This window comes from Sycon ciliatum, chromosome 6 (genome assembly GCF_964019385.1).
Source record: "Sycon ciliatum chromosome 6, ocSycCili1.1, whole genome shotgun sequence".
Lineage (NCBI taxonomy): Eukaryota > Metazoa > Porifera > Calcarea > Leucosolenida > Sycettidae > Sycon > Sycon ciliatum.
The window spans coordinates 5,209,496-5,223,719 of record NC_088648.1 but is presented as its reverse complement, the minus strand read 5'-3'; the positions used below and the strand labels follow the sequence as shown (position 1 = coordinate 5,223,719).

Below are 14,224 nucleotides of genomic sequence, written 5' to 3'. Positions count from 1 at the left end.
GATTCACGTGCTTGGTGAGATTTGTCTGGATCTGAAGCGAGATGATGGTCCTGTTAGTCTCCCTACAATTGATGTTACAGCTGTTGTTGTGCCTGACCTGGACGTTGTTGCTGCTGATGTGTTGTTAGGCTCCGATCTCGTGGCAGCGTCGGGTGGTCTTCAGCTGTGGTACGATGACAGTACCCTATCCGCCGTCGAGTTTGGTGCGACGCCAACTGCTGCACCCGCTACCGTCGCTTCGGTCAGTCAGTCTGCTACCACTAGTGTCCATCGATCAAAACACGTCACCACTGAGTACACGGCCGACGGTGTGACATTTGGCGCTGATGACGGTACAGTGGCTTGGAACGGCTCGTCATGGGAACTGAGGTGGAACTGGAAGAATGGTCAGCCGCCGACACAGCCTGTTGGAAGTGGGCTTGGTCAGTACAACCGTAGTAATTTGACACCTGAGCAGGAGGTGAAGTTTAACGATGAAGTGGAGTCCTGTATAGCAAACGGCTGGCTTGTGGAACATAGCAGTGAGATTCATTAAGCGCCTGCAGCTGTACTGCCGATTATGGCTGTGGAACAAGAGCATACGGAATCTTCTCCTATTCGACCAGTGCTTGATTACCGACAGCTCAACAAGTTGATAGTATCGCATCCTGGAAATGATGCACCAGTATGTCAGGACACATTGCAGAAGTGGAGAGCAAGCGATGCTGAGTACTTGCTGCTAGACATCCGCAAAGCGTACTTGCAAGTGAAAGTAGCACCGGAGCTGTTGCGATATCAAGTAGTCCTCTGGAAGGAGAAGAAGTACGTGATGACCAGGATGGGCTTTGGTTAGCTGTCGCGCCAAAGTTCATGGATATCGTAGTGAAGTAGACGACCCGTGACTACCCAGAAGTCGACAACTACGTTGATGACCTTCGTGTTCCGTCATCTGACACCGATGCCGTCTCCGATGTCCTGCTCAGTTATGGTCTGCCTACCAAAGAAGCGGAGAACATGGAGTATGCTCGAGTGCTTGGTCTGCAGGTGTTCCGAGGTGACGACGGCCAACTCTACTGGAAGCGGCGCAACCAGTCTAGCCTGCAGTGTCCTGAGAAGCTGACTAGGCGAGAGATATTTTCTTGGTGTGGTCGTCTCACAAGCCACTACCCAGTCCTATCTTGGCTTCATCCGGCATGTTCGTTCTTGAAGCGTTTGGCTTCCTCTAATGGTGCTGGGTGGGACTCTGACGTGCCTTCTGCTGTTGTGTTGTGCTGAGCTTACAGATCGCCTTGCTGCCCAAGACCCCACCACTGGTCGTTGGAATGTTCCAACATCGCCTGACTCGGAATGGACTCTGTATTGTGATGCTTCTGATGTAGCTCTTGGTGTCGTTCTCGAGGTAAATGGCACTGCTGTTGAAGATGCATGTTGGCTGCGACAACCAGGTGAGAAAAAGCACATCAATATAGCTGAATTAGAAGCCGTTGTGAAGGGTCTGAATCTTGCCCAACGGTGGAAAGCACAGAAAGTGAACATTGTTACAGATTCCAAATCAGTGTATGGGTGGCTGACAGCTGTGATAGGAAATACACATCGAGTCAAGACGGGCGGCTTGTATGCAGCGCTTGTTCAAAGTCGCTTGGAGATCGTTCTTGATTTCCTGCCAACTATGTCACTGTCTGTCCAGTGGATTCCATCGAAGCAGAATAAGGCTGATGTTTTGTCGCGTGTTCCAGCGACATTTCTTACCGTTTTCTAGTCCCTTGCTAAAACCAATGATGTTGTGTCTGCTGCTGTTCCCCTCTGAGACAGTGTTATCAGTTTAGCCGATATTACTCACCAACAATCAGCTGACAGCACTATTGCGGAAGCCAACCTGTGTGTAGCTGACGGTCAGCTTATGTGTCCTGCCGCCTTCAAGAAGATCAGGAGCCAACTCGTCGTGGAAGATGGCGTACTGAAACGTAGCATCAAGCTACCCCTCGGTGAGATTGTGAATGTGCCTGTTATTGCCAAGTGTCTTGAGAGTAGTGTACTCACTCACTCACATACACTTACCGGTCATGGATGCTGGGGAAATATGTAGGTATGTGGGTTGTCAGCACGACTGGAGCTGCAGCCCGAGTTCCAAGGGCAGCGCGAACCTCCTCCCGACTTAAGTCTCCCAGGGATGCAGCTGCAGTTGCCTCGGCTAGGTTCTGCTCCGCTGCCGGAGCGGCCAAGTCCCTTGTACAGTAGTCTGGAGCCAATGACTCGAGCAGGCGAGTCAGCAGAGTAGGTTTTGTTCCCGTTGTGTCTAAATTACGGGATGCCTGTTCGTTTCGCAGCTCAGCAGAGCGCATTTTGGCTTGACATGGCTCACTGACAGAGACTTGGTTAATCGGATATTGATCAGAAACTAGCCACCATTGTCAAACAATTTGACGTTCAGCGCAGCAAAGCAAAGAGCAAGAAACAACAGCATGGAGAGCTGGAGTAATGCGCATGCTCCGCACAGTCCCGTGCGGAAGCGCGGGAATTCGGAGTGCATGCATGTTATGCATGTACAACTGTTGTTTTATGGCAAGGATGTTGGTGTGTTGCTAACTCCACTTACCGTGCCATGCACGGAAACTTATATGTTTCTGCAGGAGTTTGGATAACAATCTACTTGAAAGCCTGGTTCCCCATGTATTTGACTCCCTTGTTGGCCTTTTCAATCTGTAAGTACCGTTTTGACCGACCCCTCAGATTAATGTAATACTTGTGTCTGGGGTTACAAAAATCACCATGCCGCACTTTTTTGGCGAACATCAAAACTTTGTTAGGCGGCGTGGAGATAATAGTCGTAATTTAAAAAAAACAAAACAAGATTCACGGTCACGTGAGACTCGGCTGGAGGCTGCTGGAATGTGAATCAAGGCGCAGATGCAGCTCCTAAAGCGGTGGGAGGTGACTAGATCAGGCCATCCACCAGACTATGATGGCTGAGGTCCTGCGTGGTCTGTTCAGGACCCCCACAAACTGCCCTAGGAGTGTTGCAATGGCAATAGGCCATTGAGAGTTGTACATATTTTACACTTACCCCCTGCAATCCCGAAAATGGTCCAACAGTAAAAATCCCTTGTTTTCATGTTGATGCTTGACAAGAGCTGCTCGCACGGTGGTTTTGGGTTGACTGGTGCGCAAACAGTGATGGCTACATACGCTTGTCGCATGAACTACATGGCAGATTTCTTACTTTGTTATGTCTTGTCCTAAGGGCCCACACACAGCATTACTCAGGTTCGTACAGTTATTGTAATAATCAAGGAACAGAAAGACAAGGAAAAGAGAGCTCACATTCTCGGACCTAGTCCAGAACAGCAAGCATGCAAAACCAGCCACAAGCATGCGCGCCTTATCACATCACGTACACAGCATACTTCATAAAGAACATAATTTCACTGTTACGGTATGGTCCAAGAGCTATAATATTATGGTCAGGGAAAGTTCTGGTTTGCAGGCCTACACCCCCCCCCCCCCCCCCCCCAGTCAGCATGTTCTTGAGCTTTGTAACAACACGAGTATGATTGCTTGTAGACCAACGGGCATGCATGAAAGGTAAGTAACAGGCGCACTTTACCAAGGTAACTCGGATTTCTCGTCAGCCATGATCAACGGGATTTGGCACGTGATTTCACAGCAACATTTGTTTTACTGATATCCATTTTACTTATTGCTTTCCTGTTTTGAGGAATTAGTTTGTCTTCCCGAAAGATCACAGCAAAATGGAATCACCTCCCGCCTACTCTTCTGCTGTCTGCCCCTTCTAGCAGAGATAGGCAAACCTTCAACGCCCACTTGAGGTGTAGCAAGTGGGAGTCCGCCACAGACCAGTTGTGATCTCTCGATCCCGGTCAGCGCACCAGCTGAATATACTGACCACTCTCCAGCCCCCCCCTCCCCCTCCCCCTCTAACCCTCTCTGATACCCTTGACTCAACCTTTACCTTATAGCATTATCAGTTCTCTCCATCTTCATACTGCCATGGTACCCGTGTTTTTACTATTGTTACATCCTATCTCAATCTCCGCATCTCTTCATGATTGTTTCTCGAAGGTGCTTTCTAATTGGATGCATATATGAGCCAGAGTGCGCTAAAACATAATTATTCCCGTAGCTGGGCAAAAGACGCTACTTCAGTAGCGTCTTGTGCTAGCCAGGGTCCACACAGCTATATTTCCGCGTTTGTGTTTGAAATCTTTTATTTTCACGATGGCCTGTGGCCAATAAGAGAAATAAGAGAAAAAAATTACAGGCACGGGGATCGAATACAGAGAGATCAAAGTTTAGCTGCTTGCTGAAGTAGTAGCGATGGCAATAGGGAGTTTATCACATAGGCTGGGCACAATGGAGCTATAGATGTGCTGAGCAATGTGAGCAAGTACATATGGACGAGATGACAAGTGGCAGGATTTTTGCTTTGAAATCTCCTTCTGGGGTTGATTTGCCGGAGGCTGAGTGGTGAAGTAGAATAGTTAGCCTCTTTCTCCACAAGTATTTGATACCATACTTCACGACTATTTATTGCTTCGAATTATAGATTTGAATTTGTACGTCGTGTTCTTCGTTTGAGACTTTGCTTACCGTTCTGTTCTTCTATCCATACTCTGCATTCTCCGCGCCTGCTCTGTTCCGTTATTCTCTTGCTTATATCATGTTTCCTTTTTCTCTGCCTCGCTGACTGTCAATTTGTCTAGCTTCAAATTGTTTCATCGGCTGCCAGATCGCAGAGATCGTTTCCTGCATCGTAGCTCACGGTTGCTTTTCAAACACATTTTTGCCTAGACATTTTCATCAGTTGTGTTGACGTCATGCCCTATCAGCTACGCGTCATTATTGCGAGCATGCGCATTGCTTCTGCCTTCTGCCTTATTTGCATGCTGCGCTTGCTGCACAAGTTAGCGTCCCCAAGCTTGCTGGCCGAAGCCCCATTGGCCTCGACGCGTGCGTACTCGCACACATCAGCCGGGCTTCTCCACGTCGCCTTGCCCCGCCCCCGCCGGTTCCGTGGAGTTCCGGTTTTATTTCTCCTTGTTGATTAGCTCTCCCAAGATTGAGTTGTTGTTTTCTCTATCCTTACCTAACTAATTCATTTCCAAGTGCAGTAAAACCTGTGACTACCGACCACCCCTTGTTGCCAGCAAAAGCGGTCTTTAATTTTAATTTATATTATAGTAGGTGGTCTTTAGTTAGAGGTTTGCACCGCGCGCCCATATATGGGTCCCATTATAATGATATGTATGTCAAAATTCAGCTAATACAATTCCCCCGGACTTGCACAATGCCATTCTTATTTCAGGTCAAGCAACACTTGGAGAGATAGACGGATAGATGGAGAGAGGCAGAGAGACAGAGAGAAGATTATTTTTTGCAGACATCAAATTCAGCTGCTACTTCTGAAGCCCGGAGTCGAACGTTCCTTGTGGAAGTTTCGTTTTGCGCTGGGCTTCAAATTATTTGTTCATGCGATCAGTCATACCGACTGTCATTGTTGTGACTTCTTGATTCCTTGAACGCGATCCATCAGTATCAGGACCTTGAGGTGCTGCTTTGTTTCTGAACTCCTTGATGCCATCGTCGATTCGTCTGTATGACTGGGGTTACAGAGCCGCTCAGTCTTCGTTTCTCCTCCGAGTAGTAACATCGATCCGATCATGTATATTCTTGACAGCGCTTGAAATTGTTACAGGTGTAGTGCAGTTCACACCGACTCCACAGTCAAAATGACCTGCGTTCATTTGTTCAGCTGTTGTATCGAAAGATTCCTTTCAGGACCAACATGGAAAATCAGCAAAATTTCAAGAAGGAGCTTCAAGCAACATTTTGATTTCCTACATCGCGGTCGCTAGTTACGGGTCAAAAATTGTCTTTGGGACAAGAAGAGGCGGCCACTGGTCGCATTCAGCAGGTAGTCGCTAGTTACAGTGCATTTTTGAATGTGGGACCTTCCGTGCCTGGCAAAGTGGTCGGTAGTGCCAGGCTGGTCGCTAGTCTGCACGGTGGTCTTTAGTTGCAGGTTTTACTGTATCAGTCCTTCTATTTACACTACTGTCAGAGTCCGCCGTTGTGAGTGCCGTGTGCATGTGCAGAATAGTAGTGGTGAATAATTGTTGCGCGTGCGTTGCACAACAGTGGGATGCTATTAAAGAGATCAAGAGAAGCATAGGGGGGGGGGGGAGTCTCTTAGCCGGTTTGTGCGTGTTGTGGGTAGCTCAAAGGTTCGGGGGAACCTGAGCGAGCGAATGGGTTCTATTCGGGGTAGGCGAATTGAAAGAAGATGTGGTGGTGCGTATCTATGATGCAGGCTATGTGCAAGAAGAATATGGAAGAGGGACCGGCGGCTGCTGAGTGATGGCCATTTAAGCCGTTGCAGCAGCACAGAGTGGGTTCTGGGTTCAAAGAGGGGAGTTGCAAACAGAGGCGAGCGGCGCGCCGTTGGATGCACTCAAGCCGGTCGTTCAGGGTTGTGGGGAAGGGTGAGAGGACAGTGCAAGCATACTCAAGAATAAGGCGGATGTAAGTTAGATAGATGGAGGAGAGAGCAGAAATGTTTAAGGAATTGCGTAGTCGCAGTAGAAGGAACATCTTCCTGGACGCTTTAGTGATGATGTAGTCAACATGCGAATTCCAGCATAGATTCTGCTGTATGAGGGGGCCAAGAGGGCGATGCCTTGAGGCCACAGCAGGGGCGTAGAAAAAGGTCCGGCAGGTCCGGCGACTGCAAGACCAATGTTTCGCAAAAGAAAAAGAAGAGAAAAAGCAGCCAGCTCGTTTTCAACCATGGGGAGGGTCAAGTTCTACAACCCGCTAGGAAAGGCTCGATCACTTGATGTTCCTGAACGTCCACAAAAAACTGCTGGACAGCTAGTGCCTGAAGAGTACCGCATGGCAATTTGTACGTGGAAGTGAGCATCAGCTCTCCCATATCGGACAGTTTTAAGTGGAGTTTTGTCAATTCAAATACTTGCTTCTGCATGCACTTCAGGAGTACTAGTATAACCTCAAGTCTTCCATGATACCACCGTATTTGTTCATATCAATCCTTTTACAAGTAAAATCGCCCTCTTTACTCAGTAGAGATCAGTCGAGCGAGCTGTATTCCCGGTGCCAAAAGGAGGGTTCACAATCCCTGTATGTCAACTTCCCCATGCCTGACTCACAAGGCGAAGTGAATACTGTACTTCAAAGTAGTTTTCATACTGGGAAGAGTTAAAAATTAAAAGAATGTCGACCTGTCTGAGCAACAAATCCGCCGGACCATTGGAAATCTGCTTCCTACGCCCCTGCACAGTGAGGTTGGTATCGTTGAGTGTGATTGATGGTGGTCTGGGAGGTGGCTGGTTGGTGTGGTGAAAGTGGATGACAGTGGTCTTACTTTCGTTGACCAGGAGATGCCAATCCTTCAGCCACTGTGCGGAGGTTGTCACAGCTGACTGGAGGTGCTCTTCTGCGGCTAGAAACTTCTTGTGAACGGCAATGCTGGCAGTGTCGTCGGCAAACTGGCTGCACTCAGCGTTGGCATTTATGCAGGCATTTGGCAGATCGACTGTATAGGCCGTGAACAAAAGCGGCCCCAAGACAGAGCCTTGGAGGACCCCCGCTGGAATGTTCAGCTAGGCTGATTTGCTGCTCTCCACTTGCACACATTGTCGTCTGTTGGTGAAGCCTAGTTCACATTCGACGGGGCGTGAAGGGACCCGACGTAAGGATCGTCGGGAAGTGACGGGACAGTCTGACGGCGTCCAATGTGAGCAGCAGGAACGGGAACGCAACCATACTGCCGTTCGGATCGGGAAGCGACGGGAAGAGTTGGATCAATCCAACTTTTCAAACCGTAGACGGGCGTAGATGAGGACGCAAGCGTACAAAACAGTTGTATTTTGAGTGTGAACAGGAGACGGCGTCGTGCCCCGACTACTCCCGATTTGTACTTCGAAATTTTTAGCTTTTCGAACACTGCGCTTCCCATGATAGCTCGCAGAATCGCTAACACGACTTGAGTTGAATTTTAGCAAGATAAGGCCTGATGGCACCTGATGGTATTTAGGGATAGTTCAGGAGCGTGACAGAGGAACTGTTTTATCATTTACTGGAGCTATTTTCGAAATGGCACACCTTTCGAAGCTACATTTTTGGTGTTCATGAAAAACTAGGTCCAAAAGTCACCCTGTCACGGACCGTGCCTTATGACTGATATTTGTTACACAGGATAAATCAAGTGTCACATATCATGTGCATGTGCGAGAGGCAGGAAGATCATCGTACATGCAATGTAGTGCTACAGGGTATGCGGTTGGTCATAGTCCCATAGGCTTAACATGCGCTATGCAACATGAGTTACCACAACAGTTGAACCTGCAGCAGTACGACCCAACGCGAGTCAGATCGGAACTGCATTGGACGGATGTTATCACCACAGGCACAGGCGATATACTTTGTACTGATCTGGTATGTTTCGCTACACAAAGTCCATTCTTAGGACCGATATATTCTACTGTACGATAAGATTGCTTGTAAGAGTAAATATGCACTTGAAACCCATGTTATGATTATGAAAACATGAAAGCTCATTCTTGCAGGCAGTATATTCTTTTACACGACCACGTTATAACCGATACGCACTGTGCTTCGAAATGTTGCTTCCGGTAATAATTTCTGGTTTACTGTCATGCGCCAAATACAACTGACCCGTGTTCTTGGACCTAAAATAATACCCATCCACTTTGTTCCTCTGTTTATACAGTAACTTGAACGATAATAAGCTTACAAGTGCCGGCCTACCTGCCAATGTATTTGGAAAGTTATCAAAATTCATTTCTATGTAAGTATACATTAGACATTCCCTCGACAACTTAGAATACGTACACATTATACAAAGTTCTTTCACTTTGTGATCCTGCAGGTGAAAAAACTATTTCAACACGTGGCCAGCAGTCTTTGCCGCCACGGTATGGGATATGTATGGGTTAGGGCTAGCCTTGGTTCGTCATGGTGCGTCATGGTGCGTCATGTGATGACGGCCCTATCCCTACAAACCGCAGTCACCGCACACCGAACATTATTCCCGTAGCTATGCAGAAGACGTTACTTCAGTAACGTCTGGCGCTAGCCAGGGTCCACACAGCTTTAATTTGGTATTTGTTTGTTTGTTTGTGTGTTTGTGTCACGCCCGGCGCTATCCCGTATCTGTCCCGTACCGTACCGTACAATCAAACACAGCTGACCCCAAACAGCTGGCCATAATATTCAAATAGGGCTTTCAAATGCAAGATCATAACGTGAAGCAACTTGGAAGAATGAATATGAATGCGAAGTGTATTGGGGAATGCATGTAGGGCGATAGCGCGGGTTCGAATCCCAGGTTATGGATTGGAGAATTGAAAACATCCCTATGCTTTTTTTGCCTAGGTCATCAAGGTGGTAGACAGTGTCGTATTACCCTCGACCGTATCTTTCCCGTACCGTACTGTACCATCAAAGACGGCTGGCCACTAACAGCTGGCCACAATATTCAAATACTAGGAGGGCTTTCAAATGCAAGATCATAACGTGAAGCAACTTGGAAGAATTAGTATGTATGCGAAGTGTATCGGGTCATGCATGCAGGGCGATAGTGCGGATTCGAATCCCAGGTTATGTCTAAAAAAATGGGAGAAATGAAAAAAAATTAACATCCCAATATTTGTTTTTGCCTAGGTTATCAAGGCAAAAAAGCATAGCGTAGGGCCCTGAGCTTCCAAGCTCTCTCGTTATAGCTGGACATTTTTCGGACGGAATGTATTTTCGTATGATTTTGTACACGATCTGTTTTGTATTAAAATTGCGCAGAAGTTCAACACTGTAACGTCGCCGTCTAAGGTCTTTACAAATGAAACCGCAACCATTACAATACTGCAATCTAAACCATTCCGCTAATTATTATTCGACGCACAATTCAATAAAAAAGTGGTGGACATCACGCAAACTGCATTGTAAATAAAAGGGGGTTTGTCAACTGACAACCGCTTTATTTAGTTGCTATTCACTCTTTCGATGAAAATTCTTTTATTAAATGATGTCGAAAAATTATTCACGTTTCGGGCCAGTCATACCCATCATCTAAAGAGTGAATAGCAACTAAATAGAGCAATTTTCTTCTTGAAACTCGGGTATTGAGCCAATAATACTAATATTCTTCTTCCTTTTCTTTTACTCTGCTCCATCACTACTCGGCCGAAGGTAGGATATTGGCACTCACCGGGCAAACATCTAGCAGCCAAAGCTGGGGGATTTTCTTACTCCAAGGTGCTCCAGATGCTCTGTCTACTTGGTCCGACTTATTAATATGTGCACTTCGTTTCCAAAGCCTACCAAACAAATTTAAATAATCTCAGGATGGAATAAACTTCTCAGCTACATAACAGTGTCTTTCATTTGTCAATGTGTGATATTAAGGACGTTTAGCGATGCGAAAATTCGAACCATTGGTGGTGGTGATATTTCTCGAAAATCCATTTCGAAAAGAAAACTTGTGAGGTTAAGCAATGCGAAATGACTTTTTCTCTAAGTTATTTGAATCTTATAGTACCGTACCGTATGCAGCTCAGTCTCAAGCAGGGGGCTGTAAAATTACTACTCACTGTAGTCAAATTCATACCGAGAGAAGAGAAAGTTACTTTCGCAAATCACTGCAACTTCGAGTCCAAGTTTTCGAAGTCTCGAGCTTTTTTCTGTACTCATTTCGGGACTCCAATTTTCTTTCAAACTTTCGTGTTGCTAAACGTCCTTATTGAGGAAGGAATGACTCGAACTCTAAAGGGGGCAGTGCCACAAACTTCTAGGCGACTCAAGCATTTCGCGTTCTCAGAATTGAATTTTGTCATCACAGGACTCGTGTTGCTTCACGCGCAACACTGAGAAGGCCTAGTGCATTATATCAAGACCCCAATGGGATGAAGAATTGTTACGGAATACGAGAAACTCCCGGGCGGTCGTTCTCGGTTCCCTCTTGGCGTGTTGAAATCGCTTCAGTTGCTGATTCCTGGGCAGAATTTCAACAAACGCATCACCCAGAAACTCGTGCAGCAGCACAAGCATCGCGTAGTCCAGTTTACTGATGTCTCTCGCAGTTGTATGCGATGTGGTGCTGGACTAATCAAGATCACGGAAGAGATTGCCGTGAAGCTGATCGAAATAAAAACCAACCCTGGAGTCGCCTCTCATGCGAAAAACTGGTTGGAGAACTGAAACGAACAAAGATTGAATTTTCTGCGCATACGGTGCGTGGGTGGTGCGGAGTTCTCGGAGCCGCAAGGCATCATCGTTACATCAAGCCTATGCGAAAGCTCCGTCTCGTCGCCAGTGACAGTGCACTAATGCCAGTAGTGGCCCATGGATTCGTACAACAGGGATAAGCGCTCACGATCTGGCTGTTTGACACTGACCGTCACTGGATCGTGGTGGTTCACCTGTTCGCCTCATTTGAAGGTATCGTGGGAACTTTGGGTGAAATCCCCTACAGCTACCATTGAAATCCCCTACAGCTACCATTGAAATCCCCTACAGCTACCAATCTGGCAGTTTCACTGCACGAGGAAGAGGCGAAGACGATCGTCAAAACCGGGCCTACCGATTGAAAAATCAAGAAAGCGCAGGGTGGCTTGGGGGACAAAAAAACTGTCGGCGTTTTTCACGGTGACCCAGTTGCAAATGCGCCCAGAGACACCATCAGCGATGAAAACTAGAAGGTAAGCCCAAGAGATGATGCAGTAGTTATATACCTACCGTCTCTTGGTTGATTTTTTTAGTTCTGGTATGTACAAATGCTTGAGTTGTGAAGTGAAGCGCACATTTTAATAAGTCGCACCAAGTAGATCTATGCTACGGGACGCGCTAAATACTCATACTACGGTATGGGTTACATACGGTATACTTATCAAAACCATGGTGCATCACGTGAAAGGCCCTTGTTGTGAAACCACAAGTTCTCAAGAGAGAAAGGCCTTCTCGCTTGTGACATTGTGTTCGTTTCAATGCAGTTGCATCCCGACTCCGCCGTACCGCTGATGTTTACGACGTGGCATACGCTACAGGCGCTATGTGCGGTTTGTTGTGTGCGCTGTAGTTCTATGTTGTATGTGTATGCTTTTCTCATATACGCTGTCATTTTCACGCTATAACTACCTGGTGGTTTTAGTGTTAGTTATTCATTATCATTAGTCGATTGAAGTGAAATATACTGTCAAGAGTGAATAGTTGTCCTCGTGCCATGTGGTCGTTCGTTCCTGACTTTTAGAGAATCAGAAGGGTTCACAACATTTGCAAATGTTGTGAGCCCTCTTGTGTACCACGTCGTAAACATCAGCGGTACGGCGGAGTCGGGATACAACTGCATTGAAACGAACACAGTGTCACAAGCGAGAAGGCCTTTCACTCTTGAGAACTTGTGGTTTTTCAACAGCCCTATCGAATTAAAGCCTTGTGGACCCTGGCTAGCGCCAGACGCAACTAAGGTATTTTTGCATAGCTATGGGAATGAAACGGTGTGGATCTGGATAGCACTAGGTTGTAGTCGATGAACATAATATCAGTGTAACGACGTTTGCATCAGTTCGAATAACATGCATGTTGTCCTAAGCAAAAAGCTTTTTTCATTTATCCTTTTTTTCCAGACATAACATGGGATTTGAACCCGCACTATAGCCCTGTATGCATATCTCCGATACACATCGCATACATACACATTCTTCCAAGTTGCGTCACGTCACGATCTTGCCATTGAAATCCCTATTGAAATAAGATGGCCAGCTGTCTGTGATGGTAGGGTATGGGACATGTATGGGATAGCGCCAGGCATGCCGACGCCAGACAGAAACTAACAAGCACCGAACAAGTACCAAATTGTTTGTTTGTTTGTTTGTATACTTTATTTGAATTCTCAAATCCAAACGAGCACAATGCTCAATGACAAGGCAGCGAATATGTTATTATGTTACAGGGAAGGAGGGTTGGGGAGAAAATAAGGAGAAAAAAGAGAGAATGGTAGATATCTCAATGAAGAGCGAAGCAGTATCAAACTACAAGTAAGCCAGCGAACGATAAGTCGATAGTTCTGTAACCCGCCTAATAAACTAAGTACTTTTTTCAGGCGTGCAGTGGACTGTCATTAAAACAGAAACAAAAAAATTATAATAAGGCACCCATTTTGTTAGTCCAGGGGATGGCCCACGCCTGGTAAAGAGAATAAATAGAGAAAATAAAATAAAATAAAATAAAATGAAAAAAACAAACAAACAAAGTACTAACAGTTACTGCTAACGAGAGTACTTGCTACTAACATCGGAAGGATAAAAGGCCCAACCGTGCCCTGCCAGTTATGGACTTACGAGGGTCGCCATGGCAAATAATAATGGTAAACAGTGAAAATCAGTCACAGACAGGAAGCTGTCTCAGGGCAAGTTTCTAATCATAACATCAGGAAGATCGGAGGGTATACGGTACGACGGCAGCTTTGAAGCTGCTGAGAGACGACAGTACTCTGACTGCATCCGGTAGGACGTTCCAAAGGGCACTACCTCGGGAGGCAGGGCGAGATCGTCCGGCGAGGGTTCGTGTAGCTGGTAGACGGAGCCCCAGGGCGAGATCCAGGCGCGTCCTACGATCCGCGCAGCGTACGACGAGCTCCTGGAGGGATGGACTCGCGCTGGCGTTTATGCACCTCCAGACAAAGACCAGGACCTTCTGCCGATGGACTTCTCCAATCCTGAACACCTGCATGCGTTCCAGGAGATCACTGGCACGAGAGAACCCTGGCCGGCCATAACTGGATTGACATAGTCGGGCAGGTAACAGTCGGTACGTCTCTAGTGTATATGCTGAAGAGCAGCGGCCCCAGGACCGAACCCTGCGGAAAAATCGATACACTTCCCTTTTAAAGCGGTGTGGACCCTGGCTAGCGCCAGACGTTACTTAAAAGTAACGTTTTTTTCATAGCTAACTTGTTCAAATTACCTTTTTCCATCGCTTTTTTCTTCTTACATGTATTTTTTCCTTACCTTTTAGATTGTTTTCGCACCATCTCCATCGCTTACATTGTGTAATAAAGTAATCAAAATGTCACTTCAGCTAGCATGGCGATGCGAGTGGGATTCACCACAACATACGGCCCTGCGTGCGGTTCACTAGTGAGTGCGTTTGATAATGCCCGCGAATCCATTCATGAATCCATTCATGAATCGATTCG

At 46.7% G+C, this 14,224-nt stretch overlaps 1 protein-coding gene across 1 annotated transcript in view; it reads left to right on the top strand.

Annotated features, from left to right (window-relative positions):
- Window positions 1-14,224, top strand: part of LOC135819231 (sushi, von Willebrand factor type A, EGF and pentraxin domain-containing protein 1-like) — a 157,894-nt gene that overhangs the window by 23,609 nt on the left and 120,061 nt on the right. Inside the window, exons 3-4 of the mRNA XM_065332398.1 lie at window positions 2,610-2,681; window positions 8,747-8,824. The gene's annotated coding sequence lies outside the window, so the exon portion shown is untranslated. The remainder of the gene's footprint in view (window positions 1-2,609; window positions 2,682-8,746; window positions 8,825-14,224) is intronic.